Raw genomic sequence first — 24,668 nt, 5'->3', positions numbered from 1 at the left:
TTAGTACTTCTCCTCAGGAAGTAAAATTACAAGCAAGCCGTCTGGAGTCAAATACATTGCAAGTACAACTTTGTTGTCCTGACCCACACAAAACTCTGCCAGTTTATTCTACAATATCCCAAAAATGTTTCAGTTAAACTTCATTTTATCTTGGTTCTGCCATTTCCAAGCCACTAACAAAAATGATTCCTAGTTGCCTAGGGCTAGTCCAACAAGCATGAGTTCATTATTGGAAGAATGATACCCACCTGTTCCTCTCCACATCCACTTCAAAGTACATTCAGAAGTCCATTCAGAAGTCTGTCTAGAACAAAACTTTGCAGAAGAAAAACTTGCTTATTACGAAGGCAAAGACATAAAACTCAGGGGATTTTCCATTTTACTGACAGTGAAACTTTTTTTCTGTGTTAGCATAATGGATACAAATGCATCTCATTCTAAATCAGCTATGAGGGCAAGCTAATTGTTTTTAAACTGTTGGCGGAAAGAGAAAAAAATATTGATAAAAAGGAGAAATAATTACTTCATGCTTACAGTCACAGCTGACTGGGAACTTTCCAGCAAAACAAAAGTTGCAATAAAATATAAATTTGTCATTACCATCTGCTTCTCAAAATCCTAATACTTTATGAACATTGATGCACTAAGTCTTAAAATACCCATGTTATGCAGAAAACTATTTATTAGCCTGTTTTATAGATGCACAGCTTTCTGTGGGCTATTTGCATAGACATGAATTTAAAGCTATGGGAGCACCTCTGGGTCAGACTTTCAGGTGGCAAATTCCCACATATTATCTGTGGCACTCAGGCTTCTAAATTGCTTTTTAGCAGGAGAAACAGCCGCTTTGTGGGTGAGGCTTTTAAAATAATCTTCAAACATTAGTTGGCAGAGAGACGTGCTGTTGTGCATGATATACCCAGAGAAGAAAAAGAAAAGTCCTAATGATGCCAGCTGAGATGGAGGAATCTGACCTTATGTATTTTAATGTCTGAGGAAACTAGCTCTTTCTTCATTAGAGAAATGGCTGAGCAATGAATGAAGCATGTATTCATAGAGAGAACACCAGCATGAAAGATTATGAAGTAATGCACCAAGGATTATTTACAAGAAGGAATGTATGCAAATAGAGCATCACATTAAGGCAGGAGGTCCAGGCTCTAATACCAGACCCAGCCCTCGAAATATAAATGACACTTTCGTTAAGTTACTTAAACTGTTAGTGCCATTTCTTTCTCTCTCTCTCCTTTTGTCTGCCTGTTCTATCTAGACACTAAGCTTCTTAAAGCACGGACTGTGTTTTTCGTGCTCACACAATGCACAGAACAATAATGGCTTCATGCTCAGCTGGAACTTTTAGACAGTATCATAATAGAACTAATTAATGGTAATGAGATCTATGGAGTATTTCAGATGCTGCTTTTTAAAGATATCCGTGCTGGGTCAGAGCTGTGAGACTTCTCATGCACACAGTGAATCATATCCCATTCTGCCAGCTGAAGGAGGAAAGTTTCCATGGCTAGTGGGTAAGGAGTATGGTTTCTGCAACATCAAATCTCATTGGGACTATACAAATATACTACTTGCAGGTGGAATATATTGATGATGGAAGCCTTGGTTCTGTGTTTGTTTTTTTTTTTCTTTTATACAATATCCAGCTATATAATAACAGGGAATCATATTAGTAAAAGTTTTTGTGATGTTATTAGCAATAATTCTTCTGATAATGTTAGCATATTAATGGCATTGTCTACTTCTTTGGTTTGGTTTAGATTGGGAGGCCCCTTTCTTGAAAGGGGAAAAAAGCCAACCTGATTTCTAGGGAAGAGTATTATTTAGTCTGATTTAGTTAGTCACCCTCAGCATCCAGTTCTAGCATGTCTATTCATACATGCCCTTTCCAGGTCTTCAGCATGGTTATACATAGAATATGCTGAGTTCAAAGGGACCCAGCAGGATCATCGAGTCCAACTCCCAGACCTATGCAGGACACCCCAAGAGTCACACCCTGTGCCCAAGAGCATTGTCCAAATGCTTTTTGAAGTCAGACAGGCTTGGTGCTGTGACCACTTCCCTGAGGACCCTGTCCCAGGGCCCAACCACCCTCTGGAGGAAAAACCTTTACGTGGTATCCTACCTAAACCTCCCCTGACTCTGCTTCCTGTCATTTCCTCGAGTCCTGTTACTGGTCACAAGAGTAAAAAGATTGGTACCTGCCCCTCTGCTTCCCTTCATGAGGATGTTGAAGACTGAGGTCTCCCCTCAGTCTTTTCTTTAGGCTGGACAGACCAAGTGACCTCAGCCACTCATCACAGGGTTTCCCCTCAAGGCCCTTCACCATCCCTATGATGTAGAACTATGTAGAACTAAACTTGGTTAATTTTCTGCAAAGATCTTCCTAGGTTAAGGGGGCTGAGTAGTTTAAATGTTGGAATTTATTTGTCATAAACTTGTCTGTTCTTCCAGGTGGTCACAATATAACCATGGTAATACAGTGAACAATCACAGATAACAGTGAAGAGGAAGCTGCCTAGAAGAAAAGGAATTAGCATAGTTTGAGTGGGGACACATCAGTCTTTCACATTTTTTCTGTCTCAAGAAAGGTGGGTAGAGGTTTTCTGTTTGTCTTGGATGAACCCCAGCAATGCTGACTGTGGAAATAGGGACAAAAGATTCCTTGTTGTCATTGTTCTGTTTGGGTTTTGTTTGTTTGTTTTTAACAAGAAACTTCAGCAAACCTGATACACAAACGCCTACCAGCCTCCCTGCCCAATTCCTGTGCATGTGCTACCTCACTGCCAAAACAGCAAATGCAGCACACACTAAGCATGGCATATTTTTGCATTAAGTAAAGAAGTCATAGATGAACTTGGTTCCCACTTGGGCTGACTTTTTTTAATGAGGACTTCATGCAGAGAAAGATGACTAGTTGAGCACATTTTCCTTGACCCAGTTTCACCCATGGGGTTATATGCTTTATTTATTTTTAAATTAATGATTAGGGAGGAATCCGCAGATTTTCAGTGTTCTATATCAGTGGAAAAAAAATGTGGCCAATTTTTTTTTACTACCAAGAGGGTTTTTTTCACTTTCCATGAGCAGGTTAATCTGTGTTCCATTTAGAATCAGAATTTCACAGACTTTTCTCTAATCTCTTTTATCTTTTCTCCGTTCTTGATTTATGATCACTATATTTGGAAGTGGCAAAATATTTTCTTTTCTTTCTGAAATGGAATATTGTTCTTCTGCTTGTCAATTCCTCTTGATCAGCCTTCAGTGTTCCCACAACAGAGATGCAGAAGTAAAATTCTTCTATAGGCCGAGTTCTGGTCTCTCCCTCATTATCCATTTGAGTTGCAGTTACCATATCAGAATTTCTTCTGAACTGGTATTATAGGATGTTTTGTCTGTTAGGATAGGAAAGGGTCATTTTTCTGATAAGACTCCAATAAAAAAGTTATCCTTTATTCTGTCTGACTTGTACAGTTTGTAAAGAAGACCAACCTCTCTAACCTGTACAGTTTTTAAAGAAGACCACCTTCTCAAAAGTGATACCCAGTAATAGAAAATTGTGAGAGGTATTTTTTAAATTATTTTTTCCAAGAATTTCCTGTCTTGCCAGAAGGGAGTGTAGTGCCACTTTTATTACTGTTGTTCTGGTGACAAACAGGCTCAAAATAATAAAATGTATAAAACCATTCTTTTTAAGTCTCACCATGTTCTTGCTTTCCACTCCAGCCTGGAGGTAGGTTGTACTATTCAGCTGTGGAAAATACTCACAGCTTTTTACTGGCTAGGCTCATAGTTCAATGCCTTAGAAAGCCTCAGGCAGCCTAGAGACGTAGCACGGGCAATCCAGCATTTCAGTAGCTCTGAAAGCAGCAAATGGTAGCTGCAAAGCTGATACCACCAGTAGAAGCTAAGAGGGAGAAATATAGCCTTTGGTTGCCCAATTCCTGCAATTAGAAGCTTTCAAACAGGGACAGAGGCAGATGTTTGCAGAAGGGATGCAAAGCAAAAGACAGCGGGTCCCTCTCGGATCCTTCTTTTATTCAGAGGAAGGGAAAGGGGAGGGCTGGGGGCGGACCCGGGGTGAGCGGCCAATCAGACACTGCTAAAGAGTTTGAGTTACATTTGGTTTTGCCCGCATTTGGAACAAAGGAGCACATGGCAGAGGCAAGTCCTGGCTTGTCTTGGGGAGGGGGAAGGGAAGCTCGGAACAGGCAGCAACATTCAGCTTTGAGTCTCAAGTTTGTTATTATTGTGGTGGAAAACAGTATGTCCTTCCATAATGTTTTCATCAACCTAGAAGCTATAGCAGATGAACAGCTCGAATTCAGCCATTGAGTCTTCACACCTAAGAAGAAGATAATAATTTTCAGTACTTCCTTGGAGACTTCAAAATTACTGGAGTTTTCAATGCATGCCTATTTGTAATCTTATTTATCAGTTTGGGAAGACAGGAAAATAATAAAATATCCCAGTCTTGTTATGAAAAAATAAAAAATTCAGAAATTGGATACCTTTCTTTTGTGAGAGAATTTTGTGAACACTTGATTGTGCACCAAAACCAGTTTTGTATGAAACAGCATTTACTTGAAAAAAAAATTTTCATTAGAACAACCAATGCAGTTTTGGAGAAGACAAGCTTATGAAAAGTCTATTTTGAACAATATAACCTCTGTTAAGATTAGAGGTCAGAACTCATAAAATTTGTGTGTTTTCACTTCCAGTAACAATGAACAGATTTATTTCACTTTTTTTCCTTTAATTGTTACATGATTCCATTGTTCACATAAATGTTTTGTAGGGGAAAAACACTCAGGAATTAAGCTGTAAAAAGTCATACAAGATATGGTCTTGCTGCTAGCATTTCTCATGAAAATCACATCACTTAAAGAGCTCTATGGGAAAAAAAGAAAAGCATCAGTAATGTCTTTTTGCTGGATTAATGACAAACTGACTAATGTGCTCTACCCACTTTCTGCCATTCCAGTGACATTGAATAGCTTTAAATATGGTTTTAATGGCATTATTGAAATGCTGTTGAACAACCAGTATGCACCAGAAAATCCATCCTTTCAAGTACAATAGGTTGTATAGGCTCATTTCATGTTTCTTATATCCAAATGAGATTAACACATACTTTTGTTTAAATGTAAGGTGAACATAACACTCAGCTCTGTAGCTGTTATTCTGAAAAAGCTGTTTCCACATTTTCTGTTCAAGTGAGAACTACAGGAACAGGCCAGAAGGAATCATATATCATAAATAAATCCTTTTTTGTGCAATTCAGAATTCTGCAGATCCTCTCTGGCCACTGACTCACAAGAAAGCAACAAAATAATCCAATATTGTAGAGGGATGATGGGTGATCATTCCTCCATGATACATACCCTGTGATCCATGATCCATATCTCTGTACAAATTGCCCAAAGTTACCACAAATTAAACTAGGACATGAATTTACCTCTTTTATTTCAAAGGCCACAGCACAACCTAACTCATTATGAAGTCTCCCCCATAGAACTGACAGAGAATAGTTTTATAAATTAGGCACATTGCTTTCACACTAATGATCCCAGTTTTACAATGAGTGAATATAAAATATAAACAACATTTTTTACAACCACTAGTTAGTGCAACGCGTGCACAATTAGCAGCCTTTATGAATACCCTTTCATGTATTTATTAAAGAGTCCATAAAAATGCCTAGTCCAGTATATTTAGTATTTTTTCTCCTTCTCTGCAATAAAGCACCTTAGTATGAGTAGGAAAAGAATGACAAGCTGAAGTGCTTTGCATCCCAATCCATCATTTATGCAGGAATTACTAGAAATGAATTTTTGGTACTTTAACAGAGCTCAAGTGTTTCTTAAGCCATAACAACACAATGGATGTGGTGATCACTTCAGAATAATCATGACACTGCATCTCCTCCTGGAGTTTAAAAGACCATTCAGATATTTTTCTCTATTTTAAGCAGCTTTCAAAGCCCAAATTCTCTCTGCTGGTAGCAGTGCTTAACTGCATGTGAAACTGAGAGGTGTTTCTCCATTGCTTATCAGCTCCAGTGTCTGGCTCAGCCAAAACATCAGCACTAAACACAGCCTTGAAGAGAGAGAAAGACACAGTTTTTCAGTAAGAAGGTAATTAAAAAAAAAAAACCGAACACATAAGCCATATACCTTAGAAAATTTTATTATTCTCCTGTTGGGTGACTGAGGCTGATCTTATGAAGATATGAACTACACCATTCTGCTGTCTATGGGTATAATAATCAAAAAGTGATTACATCTCATCTTCATACCTTAGGAGATTTGCTCTGTACTTGTCATTCTATCTATATGCAGAAGAGAAAATCCTGAAGACTTCCTAAGTAAGAGATAAATTTTCTGTTTATCCATCAAAAAAATCTGAGAGAAAATTCACCTTCCAAGTCACCATCAGCGTTTTTAATTGATTTGCTTGCATATTTTCCATGTATTACTGGAAAATCATGAAGTTATCTGTAATTATAGTTATGATGAAGTTCTATTATCAGGTAAAAAGGAGTGTCTTTATAATTACAGTGTAAATTTGGTGGAACTATCATAAGCTGCAGATTTTGAAGTTTGTTTAGAATTGATCAGTGATCAGCATTTTGCAAGCTGTCATTACCAAAGCTATTCTTCTGAGTGTTATATTCAAAACTCTAAACATATGTCAATAACATTTGTCTCTGTAAGACTTCACAACTAAAACTAAAATTTCATTGGATACTGATTTTCTAAAACCTTCCTGAAATCTAAGAAAATTTGTATATAAATTCTTACTTTAAAAATTGCTCCTATCTCTGGCATGAGGACTTCCAAATGTCCTCGGCCTTTGGAGATGTTAAAATCCAGACAAGAACCTTCATATTTCTGGCTTATATATTTTTATATCATAAGAATCATGCTGTGGGATCCTGACAAATCACTTCACTGCTTTTTATATCCATGTTTTTAGCTTTTCTTGATGGACAATACATCGTTTCAGTGGTTTGGTGATTTTTTTTTCACAAAATATGGGTTGTGGCCTTCAGGCCTCTTGAATACTATTGGCGCTGATTCCCATCATCTGTCCAGTTTTCATGAAAGAGAACTGATCAACGGTTCACTGGAACAACCCATGGGAAACCCCCCAGTCTGCAGGCTCAGAGTAGGCAGCTATGTCATTTATGCACGGCTACCACAAAATGAGATTGAACAAGGATGTTGTTGGGGCTTTAGAACACCATGTGACAGTTTTAACAGTAGGTAGCCTCACTATAATTCAGCATTCAATGTCCCCACTCTGAGGACGCAGCACTGCTGTTCCCCTCATCACTCAGCTTAAATGAAAACCGACTTCTGACCACTTGTACTCATGAAGATTCTTCCACCTTTTTTTTTCTGTTTTCTTTCCCCCAGATTTTTAACTTTTGCCAAATTTGCACGTGCCTAATGTTATTAACACAGAACTACAAAACAGTCAGTACCGTTTCACTGTTATATAAAGGTACAGAATAGGCCTAAAAAGGCTCTTAGAAGTTGTTCAGTTCACACCCCTGCCTCAAGATACCTAGAATGCAACAAACCATTTTTTACCATGAGAGACATAAGTGAGAAACCTTATTTGAAATTAGAAGCTATTAAGTTGTTGCCATATTGTATTCAGGCAATAGCTACCTGCACTATAATGGAGGGGAGAATTATTCTATAAAACAGAGAATGAACCTCAAGTGAGGTAAATCAATAAGCAGGCTGATCTCAAGCAAGCTCAGCACTGGCTGAGAAACTGATTCATAATTTATAATTCAAAGTATGTAGGTCTTGGTAATCATCTAGATGGAAAGCACTATTTTAATATAAATCCCCCTGAATGTATTATCTATTGTTTGGCAGGTACTGAATTAAGTGCAAACTGAAAAGTGTGTTTGACAAAAGAAAGGAAGATGAATGTTTGTGGGTAGAGGAAAGCAGATTTCTGGAAAGGCTAAGGTGAAGCAAAAATGGGATTTATTAAAATTAATACACAGTGAATATTGGTCAAAACCAGCTCTGCTATTCATAGAATCATAGAATTGCTTGGGTGGGAAGGGACCTTTAAAGGCCATTGGGTCCAACCCCCTGCAATGAGCAGGGACATCTTCAATTAGGTCAGGTTCCTCAGAGATCCATCCAACCTTACCTTGAATGTTCCCAGGGATGTGGCATTCACCACCTCTCTGAGCAACTTGGTCCAGTGTTTCACCATGTTTGTCATAACAAATTTCTTCCTTATATCTAGTCTGACTCATCTTTAAAATCATTACCCTTTGTCTTTTGCAACAGGTCCTACTTATAAGTCTGTCCCCATTTTTTTATAAACCTCCTTTAGGCACTGAAAGGCCACAATAAGGTCTCCCTGGAGTCTTCTCTTCTCCAGGCTGAATAGCCCCAACTCTCTCAGCCTTTTCTTTCACAAGTGTTCCATTCCTCGGATCGTTTTTGTGGTCCTCCTCTGGACTTGCTCCAGTCACTCTATGTCTGTTCCATACTGGGAGCCCCAGAGCTGGATGCCATATTCCACAAGCAGTGGGACACAGATCTGGAAGCTCAAGCTGCAGTCAGCACAAACTTCTTGATGCAGGGAAAAGCACCCTCTGCAGTGGCAGCACCTGAGCAAATTCAGCACAGAAGCCATAGGTTTCAAGCAGTCCTTAAGCTGCTTCAGCTTGCATGGGAGCAGATGGATCACAAAAGTCCTGGTTTACTGCCACCTTTGGCCCTTTTAGTGCCTGTACACACAACAGTCAAATATGACCTACTGTGTGACATTCACCTAAGGGAACTTTTGATTCTTCTCTCAAGATTAACACTAGCATGAGGATGTTTTTGTCCTATCTGTGCTTTGTAGATGTTTGCCATGTGGATTTAGAAACAGCATTCAAGTATCTAGCCTAGAATGCCTGGTTATTTCAAAGAAATTCCATCCTGTGATCCATAGGCTGTTGTACAGCTGTGGGGTTAATCACTTAAGTGCTCTTAACTGAATAAATGTTGTTTGTTTGACTTTTAGATTAGAAATATGAAGCACCGTAGGACCTGGCAGACCAGCAAAAGGTTCTGCAGAATAGTTGTATGCTACTGATTATAATATTCAAAGTCCTTCTGCAAGAGCTATAATTAAATGTCCTTACAGCTGAGTACATTCCCTTTTTCATTTTTTTAATCCACTTTTTTTATATGCTTAGTTTCAATACTGCCTGGGCCAATCCACTCCCCTGACTGATGCCTACACTTCAGTGACATGCACTGCATGTCAGAAGTCTTTCTCAACTGACACGAGAACAAACCATCTTTCAGGGTCTGCACTGTACTCTTCTTTGCAGTAAGAATTGGAAAGCTGGGCTCTGAACAGTGTCTTTTAGAAAACTTCCATTCTATTCTGATCCCATTTCACTGCTAATGTTCTGGATTTGGTGAAGTGACAGTTTCATGTGTTTCATTGCTATAGTAACACTAACAAAGAAGCCTTCCTAGCTTAAAGGAATTTAGAGAAACTGAAGGAGATGGTTATGTGAAAGATGAAATTGTAAGTAGATATGAGGAACTTAATCTGTCCTTGAAAAAGAAGAATCTTTTAGAATTTTTCTGAATTCTAAAACATATTTCATTCTTCTTATTTTGCAGTGGTCTGACAGTCTGTGTTAGAAGTGAAATGGCCATTGTTCTGGGCCCTTTCATAACACAGGAATCTTTGCTTTGACATCTTAAGATCACAAAAAGAAAAGTGAAACTAAGTATCTACTTCTTACAAATGAGGAACTGAGGCACAAACAGATTTAGACTGAACATTAATCTTCTGAGCCTGTTTATCCACAAGTCTATAATTTTATTCAATAGCAGTGTGAGAAAAAGATCATATTTATGCAAACAGATGTAAAGGAAAAGCTTCTTTTCAATTTTTAATATTTCTTGTGAAGTTTTAAGAGTGCATAGCTCTTGAAGAGTGCTGTCACTACTACCGATAACTTGCCTTGCTGGTAATTGCTGGTAAAGTCAACAATTCATTAAATAGTACTCAGAGAAGTACATGGTAGGAGTACAGCTTCCTCCCACCAGTTCTTTGAGGGCTCTTATGTGTAATTTGTCTAGACTTGCTCAATTAGATGTTGTCTAACATCCCCCTCAGTTTCAAATAGACTTCAAAATACCTTATCACCCTCATGCAATACAAACAAAACTCTTTGTCTTTGCTCAAGTACAGACAACTTTTGCCTTTTCTGTTCATTATTAGTACTACTACATATTTCAGCTGTTAAAAGCCAGCAGTTTTGTGGACTTTCAATAATTTAGTTCTCCAAAGAACAATTCCTTCAAGTTGTCTTAGACACTTCTCTCAGGATGATGTGAAATTCTTCTATTACTACACTGAGTATAAAGGCAGTTTAGTTCTTGCTCAGTTTGGAGAGTTTTCTGAAAGCTAAGGCTAACAATTCACCTCTACTCACTCCATCTGCTGAGATCAGTGGTTCTGATACTTGAAGAATTATTTGTGTCTTGTTCTAGTGAACATGTTCTGATTTCTTCTTTTTCTACCCAAATTCCATGTACTGCAGGATGAAGACCTAAAGACCGTGGTCACGATCCTTTTAAGGACAGAAAAAAGCTTTTATTTTCCACCACAAAAAAGAGCTTTAATGACAGTCAAGGATGTGTACTTCTTCCACTGAAAATTTGGGGGGCTTCTGACATTTTCTTTCTCTCTTGCTTTGTTTTTAATAGAAAGTGGCTTGTATTCTCAGCTGCATAGGTGTTTTAAAAGTTGGAAATGAGCATTCCTAAAGAACTGTGAAATTTGGACTGTAAGATAACAAATGTTCAAGATTTATAATTTTACACAGCCTTACTGCTGATAAACCAATCTCATTTTATTGTCTGACACACCCTCCCAAGACACAATATTGCTTACAGTAGATAAACAACAACTTAGCAATAAGAAAGTTACTTCATACTTTCAGTGCTACAATGGTAAGATGAAGATATAACAAGCCAACAGAACAGAAGGAATGAGAAAAGTCTTCCTATTCAACTTTCAATGTTGATTTTTTCAAATAAGAGAGGAACTTGAAAATTAATCTGAAAATAAATGGGATCATAATAATAAATTTATCTTATTCAGCTTCCATGTCTCACTATAATGTGCAAGTGCCTTCAGCAGATAAGTAGGGTAGTATTTATCCTAAGTGCAATTCAGGTTTATCATGAGAACAGATTGCTTTGCCTTATATCCTTTCCAGCCAGCTTCATGGTGGTGAAGATAAATCAGCTCATAATATCATTGCCAAAGGATTTGCCTTGCCTCCGTTTTATTGACAAATATTTTTTTTACAGGACAGACCAACGTGTGAAATCAATCCGCACACATGACAATCCCTCCTGTAATGACAGAAGGATGAGCAACAGCCATTAATCTCTCCCTGTCACAGTCAAGGACTATGCAAAACGATTTTAGAAAGAAAAAAAAAGTGCCAGCAGGTCTGGGGAAAGAAGGAGGTCAAATCTACCTTAAATGAAGAATAAAGCAGACAAAAGACTGGATGTTATCTCACCTGTATGAGTTGTGCTGAAATTGTTGCAGTTAATTAGATTACTCCAATCCAGAATCCATAGCAATGCATTTATATGACACCAACTGAGTTAGAAGGTCCTATCTCAGTCAAATACACTCCCTGCAGTAAAGTCAATTCCAATTTATAAGGGCAGTGCAAAACCTGTTTCAGATTGCAGAGTTTTCTTCTTGAGTATTTATTTTCTTCATCACAATCTCACTTCTTTTCAATATTTGACGTAAATATTTATGTAGCTTAGTAATGAACACATCAAGGATGAATGTTCAACTCGAAGAAAACAGCTTTGTCAGGAATACTTTAAATTTGGGGAACAAGAAAAACTATTTTTTCTGGCTTTGCCTTTTTCAATGTTATCATCCTTAGGTAAACAACAGTCACTTTGAGATGTAAGTTTTTTGTATCATATTGAGGGTTGGGCTGATACACAATAGGTGAAGGTGCAAACTTGCATTATGGGCACCCAGACACCCTTTGTGGAAATGCCCTTCACATGAGAAGCTGAGACAATTTCTGCAGCTTCTCACACGTGTTCTCCTGCATTCAGAGCATATGGACTTGAATGGTCGGAAGCTATTCTGTATTAGCAAGAGGAGAACACACTCTCTGAAGTCCACTAGGACACAGTCAAGGTGTTGGATACAGCAATGCTTTCAGTTTTGGAATAAAACATAATAGGAACAACTTCCCCACCAACAGATTAGTAATAGCAGACATTGATAGAAAAATCACAGTTGAAACCATGTTAGCAGATGACCTTACTGCAAAAGCCTGACAGGAGACCTGAGATTGCTTTTTGCAACTGCCCTCAAGACCAGAAGAGGAAAACAGGAGAACAGATGGATGAAGCTTTGAAGATGCAACCAGGGTAAAAGGAGAATGAAATCAGCAGAAACAGCAATGAAGAACTGTCACATCCAGGGTATAAGTGATGGACTCAAAAGCAGGAGGGGGATTAGGAATGTCAGGGCTGGAATAAGTTTCTGCGAGATCTGTGAAGTGTAAGGCCATTATAAATTTTTAGCTTCTTCATTTAAGTTGATGCTGTGAGCTTCAAAAATTTATTTGTAGAAGTCTGCTTAGCTCCTAATAAGATAAATCTAAAACAAGCAGTGACAGTGAGGTTAATGAAGTTATCAACAAGCAGAGAGAAATACTGTGCTGCAGTGTTTGGATACATCACATCCATAAGAGACAAGTTGAAACTGCATTATTTACTGAAATTTTCAAAATTCCTGGTCTTTACCAGGAGGGTTTTAATGTTATCCATTCCAGCTTTGTAAACATTTTAGTATTTCCAGGTGCAAGAATTCACTTTCTAGCGCATTTAAAAGTAGACAAAAGGCATTCATATCTTTTTATCTGTAAATCCCCAAAGTAGCTATAGCTTCAATTAAAGAATCCAAGTATTGATTAAAATATTAAATGCCAAAATAAATGTGGCAGGACTATGCAGAGGTGTCAAGTGCCTTCAAACTGCAGCTCTCAGTAACTAGTAACGCTGTCAAGTAAATCTCTTTCATAGTTTAGACTTTAAGAGCTCTTTACAAACTTGAGAAGACTTTTCCTTTATTAGACTGAAGTGCTTTAGACAGCCTCTGACTTTTTATTTTGTGAATTTTCAAAGTAATGTACAGAATGTCTAATATGGTTTGTGTTGCCTTAACAAATGGAGGAAACTGGATATTAAAGAAGAAGCAAGTAAGGTAACTGTCCCATCCAGAGCTTCTAAGGAAACTATGATTTATTCTTTGGTTTCTCACCATTCATCATCAACATTCACCCTTGAAGGGTCCAGTCCTTCAGAGGTGTAAATCAGCAAAGCTCCACAGGCTTCAGTGCAGTTATGCTAATTTACAGCATGATCTGCTCCCTCACTTTTTATTTCTCTGAGTGTATGAAGCACCTAGGAATGCTGGCAATGCTTTGCTGTGACTCATTATTCATCATTTATCTACACTGAACTGTCTTTTTCATCTATTAGTCTTTAAATATTCTAAGCCTTTCCTTATCTACCCACGCTTTTCCTGCTATTTACCTTTCCTCTCACATCAGCAACTACCTCTGTCATCTTGTTATCCATACTCTAATTTTCCAGACCAAATCTCTACACTGGTATTACAAGTGTTCCAGATGCTTAACACAAAAAAAATCAAATTAATTTTCTTATTAGCAAAAAATTGGATTTTTATAAGCTTAATTATTCTGCCCTATTAACATGTGGCTGCTCCAGCATCCAAGTTCCTTCTGTTAAACAAAGGTTATGTCACTCCTAGGAAAGGCCACTATAGTGAGAAATGTAAATCTCACTAGTCTACTGCACTGCTTTTGATAGTGACCAGTACCTTTTAGTTCAGATAAAAATATGATGCCTGCAAGGTAGATAGGTCTATGTCCAGAAGTAGAGTCTTCAGCTCTTTTCTGACTGGGTAGTGCTTTTCGTCTTTTTGTGCTCCATTAACTGAAGATAAAGCAGCAGTGTTTGTGCAGAACGAGCAATCCATTTCCACACGCTCTGTCAGCCTTAAGGCACCAGCCAAGGAATACAAAGAGTCCAGCCTAAAACCCACCTTGCAGGCAGAGTAGAATGAAGCCTTCCAGAGCGGGTGATGCAGAGCCAGGGCTGGAGGCACATGCTCAGGTAAACAGGAGCACCAGCAGCTGGGAAATTCTGCAGGGAGCAAACGGGCCAGCACTGCAGCACAGAGTGAAGGGTGGCTTCTGAGAGCAAGGCCAGCACAACAGGGATAACAGTCAGAGCCCAGGCTTCTGCCTCCCGCTGAAGGCATCAAGTCTTGAGAACTTTTCCTGCTCTTCGTCTGTAAAGGACTGTCTGGGTTGGTCTGCCTTTCAGTCTGCCACATAAAGCCATCCTACCTAAAGGGACCGCAATATTTCTTGTTGGCAGTGTTTAGTGACACTTGTCACTAAACCCCTCAGAGTGTGGATCCACTGAGAGGAATCCAATGGTACCTGAACAGGTGTAACCTCTGCCTTGTCCCTTCATGGCCAGCACATCCCAGCCGTCCTCTTCCAGTGTACACCACTATAATGGCTACTTTTCCTGCTCCATCATAGTCCTCTTCACATTCCTCAAACTCAGTGGATAAAACTCAGTGCGTATGTCCAGGGACATCGTGTTGTACCCGCTGCACTCTTGCCTAGCAGGCTGCAGCTCCCTGAGAGCTCAGCAGGGGTTACCCACGGCTGTGCCATCAGTCGCACCCCGGAGTCCATTTCGGACAGCCCCGCGATCTGGCTCCGGCAGCCAGCAGCGTTACAGGGCAGTGGTGATGAAGGAGGCAGAGAAGGGTCTCCCATGAGGGTGGGAAGATGGCTTTATTCACATCTTGTCCCGGTGCCCTTGGAGGCAGAGAGGGAGACCTCGTGGTCTGGGTGCGGGGTGGTTTTGTCAGGGGCCCAGGGGCGGTCCCTGGGCGGGGTTGGGGTACAGGAGCCAATAGGGAGAGTCTGAGGGAGCGGCCAAGGCCAGGGAACAGGGGCAACATGGCATCACAGAGTCAGGGGGTTCACAGGCTACCACAACATCGGGCTAAGATGCTTTACAGAGCTTGTGTCCAGTGATCTTTTGCAGCTGGATAATATTTTTTTGTTTATTTCCTAGGCAGCGGGGCTCCCTTATCTTCCAGATTACAGACTCCTTTTGTTGCAAAAGTCACATTTGCTGGACTAGAAATTGTTATCACCCTGAAATGGCAAAGAGCCAAATTTCATCACTCTGCTACTTCAGTTCCTGTGCAAGAAATAATTCCAATAAAGTGAAAAATTTATTTTTCATCCTTTTTTTCTTTTTTTTAATGAGAGGTTGCTCCACAGCTATCATTGTTACAAATAATCCTGTTAAGCTTTAGGGCAGCTGGATACACATGCTTACCCTCTGCATTTTACTTTCGCTGAAATGAAACAGTTTTTTTCCCCTTGTGGGGATGCCAGTGTAGCGTGTACTATCTTAGAGCACAAAGCTTAGAAGAACAGTAATTGGCATTTCTTCCAAAGAAATGCAAAAGAAGCTTTCCTCCATGCTTTTATAAGACATAAACAGAAAATAAGGAAAAATAGAGCTTCTCCTCTGCCGTTAAGACAGAGTGGACTCTCCAGTTAATGTGAGGTTCATGTCAAATCAAAGTCAGAGAAAAGAGGAAGGCTGAGCTTTCTTAGTCCCCATGGTGTACTTGGTGATTGCGTTTTAAAATGATCTAGGCTGACCCAAAAGCAAATTACCACATGTGCAATAAGGACAATGAGGAGCAACAGTTCAGGCATGTTAAGATCAAGACATATGGCCATCTACCCATGTGTTCTCAGTGCCTTCCTTCAGGGTATCTGGCCCTCAAGTAACTGACAGGACTTTTATGCTTCAATACTTGTTAGCCAATATTGTGACAATGTCGTCACACCGTGAAGAATTAGGACTGCCTGGTAGGAAGGGCAATTACCAGTTCACACTCTTTTGTAAACAGTCATCCTGTGGTCACAGGCAAAACTTTCACAACCAGGGAGATTTTACTTAATTTGGCTTAATACCAACTGATTTGAAAAATTATCAATTTAAGTATTAAGGAGGTGATCAGTACCAATTAAATGCTTTGAGAAGAACCTTTCTGGCTTAGCATGTTCATTTATCCCCAGAGAAACTCTTTAAGCAAGAAGATCAGACAATTTTTTCACCCAAAACAGCTAAATCTAAAGGAAACAGCCTGGCATCCTTCTTTTTCTTGATGGAGCCCAGCCCAACATGCAAGAGCATGGTCTGAGAATACCTTCCACACCAAAGGGAAGTGCATGAGTAGCATGGGTAGCACCAGAAACACACTTGGGCACACTTGGGTACACCCTTGGCCAGCCAAGTGTTTCTGTGAGATAGGCCTTGGGATGTGTACAGTCTTATGCAGTTTTCCATGGAAGAAAAGTTATTATCTAAGCAAGGCTTTTCAGTATAACAATTTTGTCTTTGAATGTCTAAATTCTACCTCAGTTCCACTTGGAAAGTCATGATCCTAAGGGCTGGTAGAATAAACCATGATATTAAGTTGCAGTTTGAAACTACAATGAGCTTTGCAAACAGATTTGCCACTTTTCAGAATAATGAGACTGCAGTTTTAGCATATGTAAAAAATGCTGTAATGTAGCATTATTTTAAGAGTTCCCATTTCTGTAATGAGACTGAGTTAAACTCATCAGCACCTATTCATTGGCAAAGATAAATAAACGAAGACAATACAGCTTTAGCCCGTTTAGTCTCAATTTCTCCTCTGTCTGCCACTTATGCAGCACTAATGGACTGATCCGATGCCTATTAAAGTCAATGACAAATATCTAACAGATTCTGAATAGAGCAAAACTGGGCCCAAAAGTTCCCAGAGATTTCTTCTGCCTAGGTGAACAAGAGCACTTCACATGAAGTGCTGGCAGCACGAGGCACTGCTCAAACCCTAACCATGCAGCTTGTTAATGTGTGTTCCCCCTCTGAGTGACAGAGCCAGCCCTCCTCTCTGCAAGGCAGCAAACCTGAAATGACAGCACGAGCAGCGGGCTGCTGAGTCCTGGGAAGCCATTTTGTCCTCCTTGCTGCAGCATTTCTTAATTATTTGCATAAGCAAAATGCTCCCTCTGATTGTCCACTGACAAAGGAATATGTATCTGTCCTTCACTACCCCAATCAAAGCATTCAGCTATAAGAAACTTCCAGGAGGGACTATTCATATGCTAAAACCCAGATACATAGATTAGATGTGGATGGTGGCTAAAATGGACACATGGGGAATACTACTGCTATAATCCATTTTTAGTAATAGCAATGTTTCATTTTACAGTACACAGGTATATCAAAAGCAAAGCATTGGAAAATACTGAGATTGATCCCCTTCTTGTTATGCTGGAATTTTGTCAAAGTGGGAGCAATTCATGGAAAAAAGCTTCCTTTTTCTCTAAAGTCAAATGCTGTTTCTATCTTGTTACTACAATTATGTGGGATCTTTCCACTAGGCAAAGCAATCTAAACTCATGTTTGGAGTCTGTATAGAGTAGGATAACCAAAAAGATATGTACATTTAACTTCAGTACTTGAAGCCTTACAGTACACCATGGAAGAGCTGACAATATGAGGAGTACTGACTGGAAGGGCAGAGCACCAGAGCCTTCCACAGAAACTGCGGGAAAACTTAGAGCTTATCACTGAGAAAAGAGGCATGGGAAAAAAATAATGTGGAATGCTCTCAAGAAATTTCTTATGATACTTCTGAAACAAAGCAACCCTGATGTTTCTATTTCCAGGGAACTAAATGCTAGCCCTGATGTCTAGAAGCACATCCACAGGAGTAGTCACCCTCCACAACCCAAATGCCAGTAACAGAACCTGTTAAAATCCGCTCTGGCAAGCAGCATCTTTCTCTACCCCAGAGGAACTTACAAAGTGCTGTATAACCTGCTTTTAGCTATTCCAGGCAGTTTCCAGTACCATTTTTCATCTGACGAATACAATGCACCATAATAGGGAGGACAGCTGAAGCAGTCATCCTGTAGCAGCTCAAAGGCAAAGTTTAGAAGGCAGGTCTGGGTTCTTGCTCAGCAGTGGAAACAAGTTCCATTTTTTGCCTTGTTAGTCAGTCTATGAACAATCACTGCAGCTGGCAAAACATAAGCTGGAGGAAGGAGTACCTGTGCAATAATGATTGAGAGGACAAGAAGTGCACTAAGATAAATTCTGCACAGAATCAATACTGGCAGTGTTCATCTATACCAGAGAAGGGAAGAGAAGAATTTGAGAATCACCTGCTGCATATCTTACACAGAACCCAGTGCTCTAAAAGTAAGGGTGAATCAATATCAGCATGCATCCTTATGAGAGAACAAGGGTTCATATTTTTGTTGTCAGGGAAATTCCTTGGATGGGTAAACCTGTGGAATTGGAAGCATTACTGAGAAAAATGTGACTTCTGAAAAACAAGATAGAATCATAAATTAAACAAGAGGTTCTAGAAATAAATGTGCCCTCAAAGCTGCCACTATGACTAATTCAGCATTATAAGTGCACAACGCAAAGTCTGTCTTTATTAGAGCCTGGCATCATAAACCAGCAGGAATTTTAGTTGCAATAAAAAAAAAAACCACAACAACAGAGGGTATGCAGTGAATTTTAAAAGCCAGAGTACAGTATGGGACTGATCCAAAGCAGAGGCACTGGCAGGACTCCCTAATCAACAACTGAAGTTGGCAGAAGAAGCATTTGATGCCTCTCAGCAGTTGTGTGCAGCAACAGGTGGAGCAGGGAGGAAGAACAGGCTTTTGAACGACGTTCGAGATGGCCACCCCAGGCCCTATTTCTGGCTGCAGCCCAGCAGGCTTCTCCCTGCCCAGTGCCCTTTCCCTTGGCACTGCTGCAGCATCAAAGCCCTCTTCTGTCTGCTCCTCCCAGGTTTTGCTGACGGCGCTTGGGAAGACACTCAGCACAGCAGAGTGCTGAACTCGCCTGGGCCTTCAAGGAAACCTGTAGGATTCTGGAGTCAGAGGTTGCTCAGTGGTTTTGTTGCAGAACAGATCAATTACAAAGGCAACATATTTACCCCTTTCTTTCGGACACACAGTAGAAAGAAAAAAGTGAATGAAGCACAAAAATGTTATGGGGTTGGATGTTTTGTTTCCTCATTTCCTGTGGATTCTCTCTGCCTTGAAATATATAAAATAACTGGCAAAATCAAATACTATAAACATTCAGCACACACACAGAATAATCACAGGACACATTTCACAGAAAAAACCTCGATGTCTAGATATTTTAATCTCTCTTCTCGTTAAGTGGTACTGGACAAAACTCAACAAAAGCAAACTGCGATCCCCATCTAAGCCACTCAAGTCAGCAACATTTATTAGAAATCAATGCAAATTTTCTGGTCAGTCCTGCTCTCTGATGTTCTAGAAGTGTTTTAAAATTCTTTAGAGGTTTAAGCGGATGGCTTGTGGGTTTGGGTATTTGTGTTAGGGTTTTGTGGTTTTCTTTACTAAGATACTGACAAAAAAAAAAAAAAAAGGAATGTGGGAAGTTCTAATGGTACTCTCCAACAGGCTTCACTGCAGGCTGACTTTTTAAGTCAATTTTCATTAATCTGAGCATTCCTGGGGCAGTGTCCCTCAAAAAAGTCTTTGGTGGCACATAACACTGTATAGCACAAAGCCTATGGAATTAACACAGCTGTGTGTCTATGAGTTTGCTCTGTCCACTATGCACTGGTTGGTTGTTTTGGGGCAGAGACATGAAGGTTTTTTCAAACTTGTTTGGTTTCTCTCTGAAGTCATTTTTAGTTATTCTTACCTTCAATCCCCAATGGAATTAAGATAACAGTCTCCAGCTCCTTACCTCCTGTGATAGTGATATCCTCTTACAGTTCCCTGTCCCCAGCTTCTCTCTTGGGATTTTCAACAGGCATTTCTATAAATGTTATAAATGTTCTGAGTGAAGCTTGCAGTATGGAAAGCCTCAACTCTGAACTGTCCTTATGTCATCCGTTAATGTATGGCTGACAAACATATTGCTGGCTCTAAAGTGGCCGATGAAACAGCTGCTAGAACAGCAATCAGTGTTCATTTTTTAGAGTGTCTGCTAGCTCAAGAGTTTATGTACTGGCATTGACATATTAAAGATAACACATTTTTGCTGGCTTTGATTAATAATTAACTTCTGGGGTTTGTTTTATGAGCTCCATGTTGCTCAGCACTGGCAGCTCTGTACCTGTGCCTCTCAGATGCTCACAAATGGCTGATCGTGGAGCACTGGCTGCGATCCCTGGCATTTAGGATCAACTGCACTCATAGCTTCAGATCTTCACACGGGCTCTTCTCACCAATCCTATTCTTGCTGACTAGGAGTCAGATTTCTTCTGATAACTCCTGGCGGAGAGAAGCTGTGTGCCTCACAGAAAAGCGGTGCATGCTGTCTGCTCCAAGCAGGAGCACAGTGATTCCAGAAAGATGCCTCATGTGCACTGCTCTTTGTGCTACAGGAAGCCTCCTCTTCTCATCCCAAAGGCTGACACCGCTCTGACCTTGGCACGGAACCAGCTGGATGCAGTTTGAACTGGTTGGAAGTGGTCTGAACCCATTTGAAGTTTTTTCATCCAGTTTGAATTGGTTGGAACTGTTTTGAACTAGTCAAAACCGTTTCGAACTGTTAAAACTGGTTTCAGCCAGTTTGAGTTACTTGGATTTGGTTTGAACTGGTCAGATCTGGTTCAAACTGTCTGGGTCTGGTCTGAACTGGTTTGAACTGGTTGAAAAATGCCTGCAGAGCTGGGTGCTTATATGGCCTCCATGGCTCCTGGGTGCAACTCTGTGAACACAAGATGCCCCTGAGGCCTGTAAACAGGCATGTCAGCAACATATCCACCTCCTCTCTAGAGGTGGTGATGTCTTCAACACAGGCTTTGCCTCATCTCTTCTAGTTACAAATACCTATTTGAGACTCAAATAATTCACGTCTTTCAGCTCTAGAACCTGTGAATAGTTCTTTTTTGTTTAATTCACCTAGAAACCTTTCTTTCTAGGCATTGTGCATCTGGAAAGATAAACTTTTGCAATGTTTGAAGTCTCTTTAAATTCTATTAGTGCTTTCCAAATTTCTCTGGAATTATTCCACACAAGCAGCAAAAAGTAAAAACATCTGTTCTGCTTCGTCACTTCTTCCAAGCAGCAAATAAACTGCAAGCAGATTTCCTATCCACAAAAAACACATTTCCAAGGTAGCATAAGAAGTGTTTTAAGAACATAATCTAATTCTGCAGCAAAACCTTGCATCAGTCTGTTGCTTAGGGCACATATGAAGGTTTTATTAACTAATGTCTTTAGCTCAGTTTTCAAGTTGAGATCTGGTTGAAGATCTCTCCAGATTTCCCAAAGACTTTTGCAACCCTGCCATGTTTGACTTTCCCTAATGACCACCTCTACAAATATGCAGTGCAGTAAAATGCCGTAGCTTCACATCACTGCTGCTTTCACTTCTACTGTTATTTTTCTCATCCATCTTATGTCTTTTCTCACAGAGTGGCCACTGAAGACATAATTGTGCATCCATACTCTGCCAAGACAGTAACTTAAGCAATTAATAATGCAATTCACATATTTTTCTCCCACAACTAATACCTTTTTGATTATGCAGAAATGTCTCAACCCCCTAACCACATCCATTCAAGCTTAATTATTCTCAAGCTTGTAAACAATCATATTGTAATCAATCTGATTATTCATCTGTTTTTAATTAACTGCATAAGTGATTGCAAGATATGGGTCCTTGCAGATAAATCCTTTTCTCTGCCTGTAAAAATAATGAAAATAATAGAGTTGCTGAGCATCACAACTACTAGGTTTTTCTCAGCTGTTTAAACAGTAGCCAGGATTGAGTCAGGAAATAAGTACATATACAGAAAAACCTGTGTCAGCAAACTAATGGTACCTTGATCTACACAGTGTGCTATTGTAATCAAAAAACAATCCCTTATAATTTGTGTGTTTAACATCATATCCTCATAATACTGTGTTTTATAATACCTTTACCTTAATAGATATTTTTTCAGTGTTTTAGTTGTTGGGGTTTTAAAACTATTTTTGTTAATCATTGCTGTTGCTACAAGCAACAGTCTGTGTTCTGAATGATCCAGTCAGTGGCATCCTAGTAAAGATCTACCTGTGCCTCAGTGGATTGAATATAATATGAAAAATAGAATGCAATGCTATAAATCAAGAGTACTGCTATCTATAACATTCCAGATTAAAAGAAGCACTATGGAGTTAAAAGAGGCCCCCAGAATGATAGCTAGAATTATCATGAAAACTCATCTACAAAGAATGGAAAACACTAGGCTTGCTTATCTTAAAGAGATTAATAAGACAGGCTACCAAAAAAAGCATATGCACTCATAAAAGAAGCACTGGAAGCTTCTGTCCTTAAGTGTAAAACAAAAGCATCAGTCATTTGCTTTCAAGGGGAGCAGTTGCAGAAGAGAAAAATATTTTGATGAAGGAAGACAATTTGTTGCGTTAGAAGGAAAGTTCTGCACCCTTACTCACCAAATCAATAAACAGTGACACTCATCACTACAAGTTACATTGGTACCAAGTATAGCTCTAAGAAATGTACAGAGCTGCTGGAGAGGGGGGGAGGAGGGGAATCCCACAAAACAAACAAACAAAATAAATCAAAAAGCTTACCTCATGCTTCAGGGTTAAATCAACTCCAAGGCAACCCTGATTAAGATGGTTGCAAACTATTCCAACTGTGCCAAGCATGAGATTTCTCATACCCTCCTTTATAACATTCAGGGCTGCCCACTGTCAGCCAAGGGACTGATTCATAATTCCCAATTTATGTTGCAGATATTCTTATCACACATTTACTCCAAAGCACTGCCATCAAAGAAAATGTTTGATGAAAGAAAATCTTTCCATTCTGTTCCTCAGAAAAAAATGGAAGTTAAAGAAAGAAAAATCTCATGTGAACAGACCATCTTCATTTTTTCTTTATTACTGATTCTTCTACATCAGCTTTTGGAGTGTTTTCAGGAAGATTTAGAAGAGAGAAAAGCATTTCACACACAGACAAAATAAAAATGAGGAAGCCACTTACTAAATTACAAGTAGCAATTTACCCCTCCAACACTTGCAATGCAACTGCCCTGTACTGAATGTCACTCTTAAAAGTTCTCACTCAGGTCTCACTTACCACTGTCACCTGAGGTGAACCATAATCCACAAAACCACCGTGACAAATTACAATCATCTGTCAAACAACTTTCCGCATTCTTCCTGCAAGCATGGCCAAAGCGGTTCAGAAGATTTTCTTATTTTGTTTATTATTTCCAGTGCTCACTTTCAGTTTCCTTCTGAAATTATTTTTGTAAACCTTCTGTAAATCTTTCCCAGTGATTCCCAGTGAGAGTATATTTATGGGTATATCAGGCTAATAATATCTTTACTGTTTGCTTTTCAAGTGAGAAAGAAATAGATTAAATTATTGAAAAAGGAGCAATTAACAGAATTATTTATTTAGAACTTCCCTTATTTGAAGAAAAAAAGAGGAAAAAACCCTCAGTGATGAAGTAATGTACCCCCGTGTTATTTTGGAGAGGATGTCATACAGATGCATTCAGAATATTTGCATACAACCCTAAAGCTGCCTGCATAAAAGTTAAAGTGGGGTGGGAATTAAGATGCTACTTACAAATTTAAACTAATAACTGCCATATAAAAGCATATGTCATCAGTATATCAGGGATTGCTTCTATTGCTAGAAATAGATAAATTTGGAGGATGTGCAAAGGTGGAGGATGAGCAAAGTTGTTAGAACAGATTTTCAGAGGATGGCTTCAGCAATGGCTTGACATACACTGGCCTGGAGTGACACCTGATCCATGACCAGTCTGTTTGAATGCCATGTTCAGAGAAGAGTAGAGGCTGGATGTTCACCAGAGAGGCCTTGAATACCTATCTGCAGCTGGAAGAGCCAATTATAAAAGTGGAGTAGTTTCTACCATTTATTAGCAGGTGACCTCCTACACTGCCCAGCCTGAAATTGGAGTCAGCCAGACTGAAAGAGGAGGACCACACTGGCCCTAACAGTTTTAATTCATGCAGGCCTAGAGAAATGCTGAATCTAAAAAAGAAAACTAAAAAGCCTGACAAACCTAAGCTGAAAATCTCTGAAAGTAAAATATATCTTACTCCAAGAACAATGGAAAAAAACTTCATCCAAACCTCTCAGAGCCTAAAATAGTTGGACTTGAATATGGTTGGATATATCAGCAATACCTCATATAATTAAAGTACTGGGGTTTGCTGGTAACTGCTTCACAGATCCTTGTTATCTGAACCTTGACCTCACATTTTACAGGCTACTCTGAACAGGCAAAACAAAATGTTAAGAAAAACTTGTTTTAGTTTGGTTTTGGATTTTATTTTTTTATCAAGGAATTGATTTTTGCTGTCCTATCTCAGGTTCCTATTTATATACAACTAATGTAAACTACCAAAATATTGGAGAACAATG

At 39.4% G+C, this 24,668-nt stretch overlaps 1 long non-coding RNA gene across 1 annotated transcript in view; it reads right to left on the bottom strand.

Annotated features, from left to right (window-relative positions):
- Nucleotides 1–23,009, bottom strand: part of LOC121670757 — a 33,747-nt gene extending 10,738 nt beyond the window's left edge. The window contains exons 1-2 of the long non-coding RNA XR_006018246.1: nucleotides 22,835–23,009; nucleotides 249–315 (exon numbers count right to left, since the gene is read on the bottom strand). This is a non-coding gene — a long non-coding RNA (uncharacterized LOC121670757). The remainder of the gene's footprint in view (nucleotides 1–248; nucleotides 316–22,834) is intronic.
- Between the last annotated feature and the right edge of the window lie 1,659 nt (nucleotides 23,010–24,668).

This window comes from Corvus kubaryi, unplaced genomic scaffold, assembly GCF_017639235.1.
Source record: "Corvus kubaryi isolate FWS band 111438036 unplaced genomic scaffold, C.kubaryi_AGA036_p1.0 37396, whole genome shotgun sequence".
Taxonomy (NCBI): Eukaryota; Metazoa; Chordata; class Aves; order Passeriformes; family Corvidae; genus Corvus; species Corvus kubaryi.
This window is presented reverse-complemented; position numbering and strand designations above follow the sequence as displayed.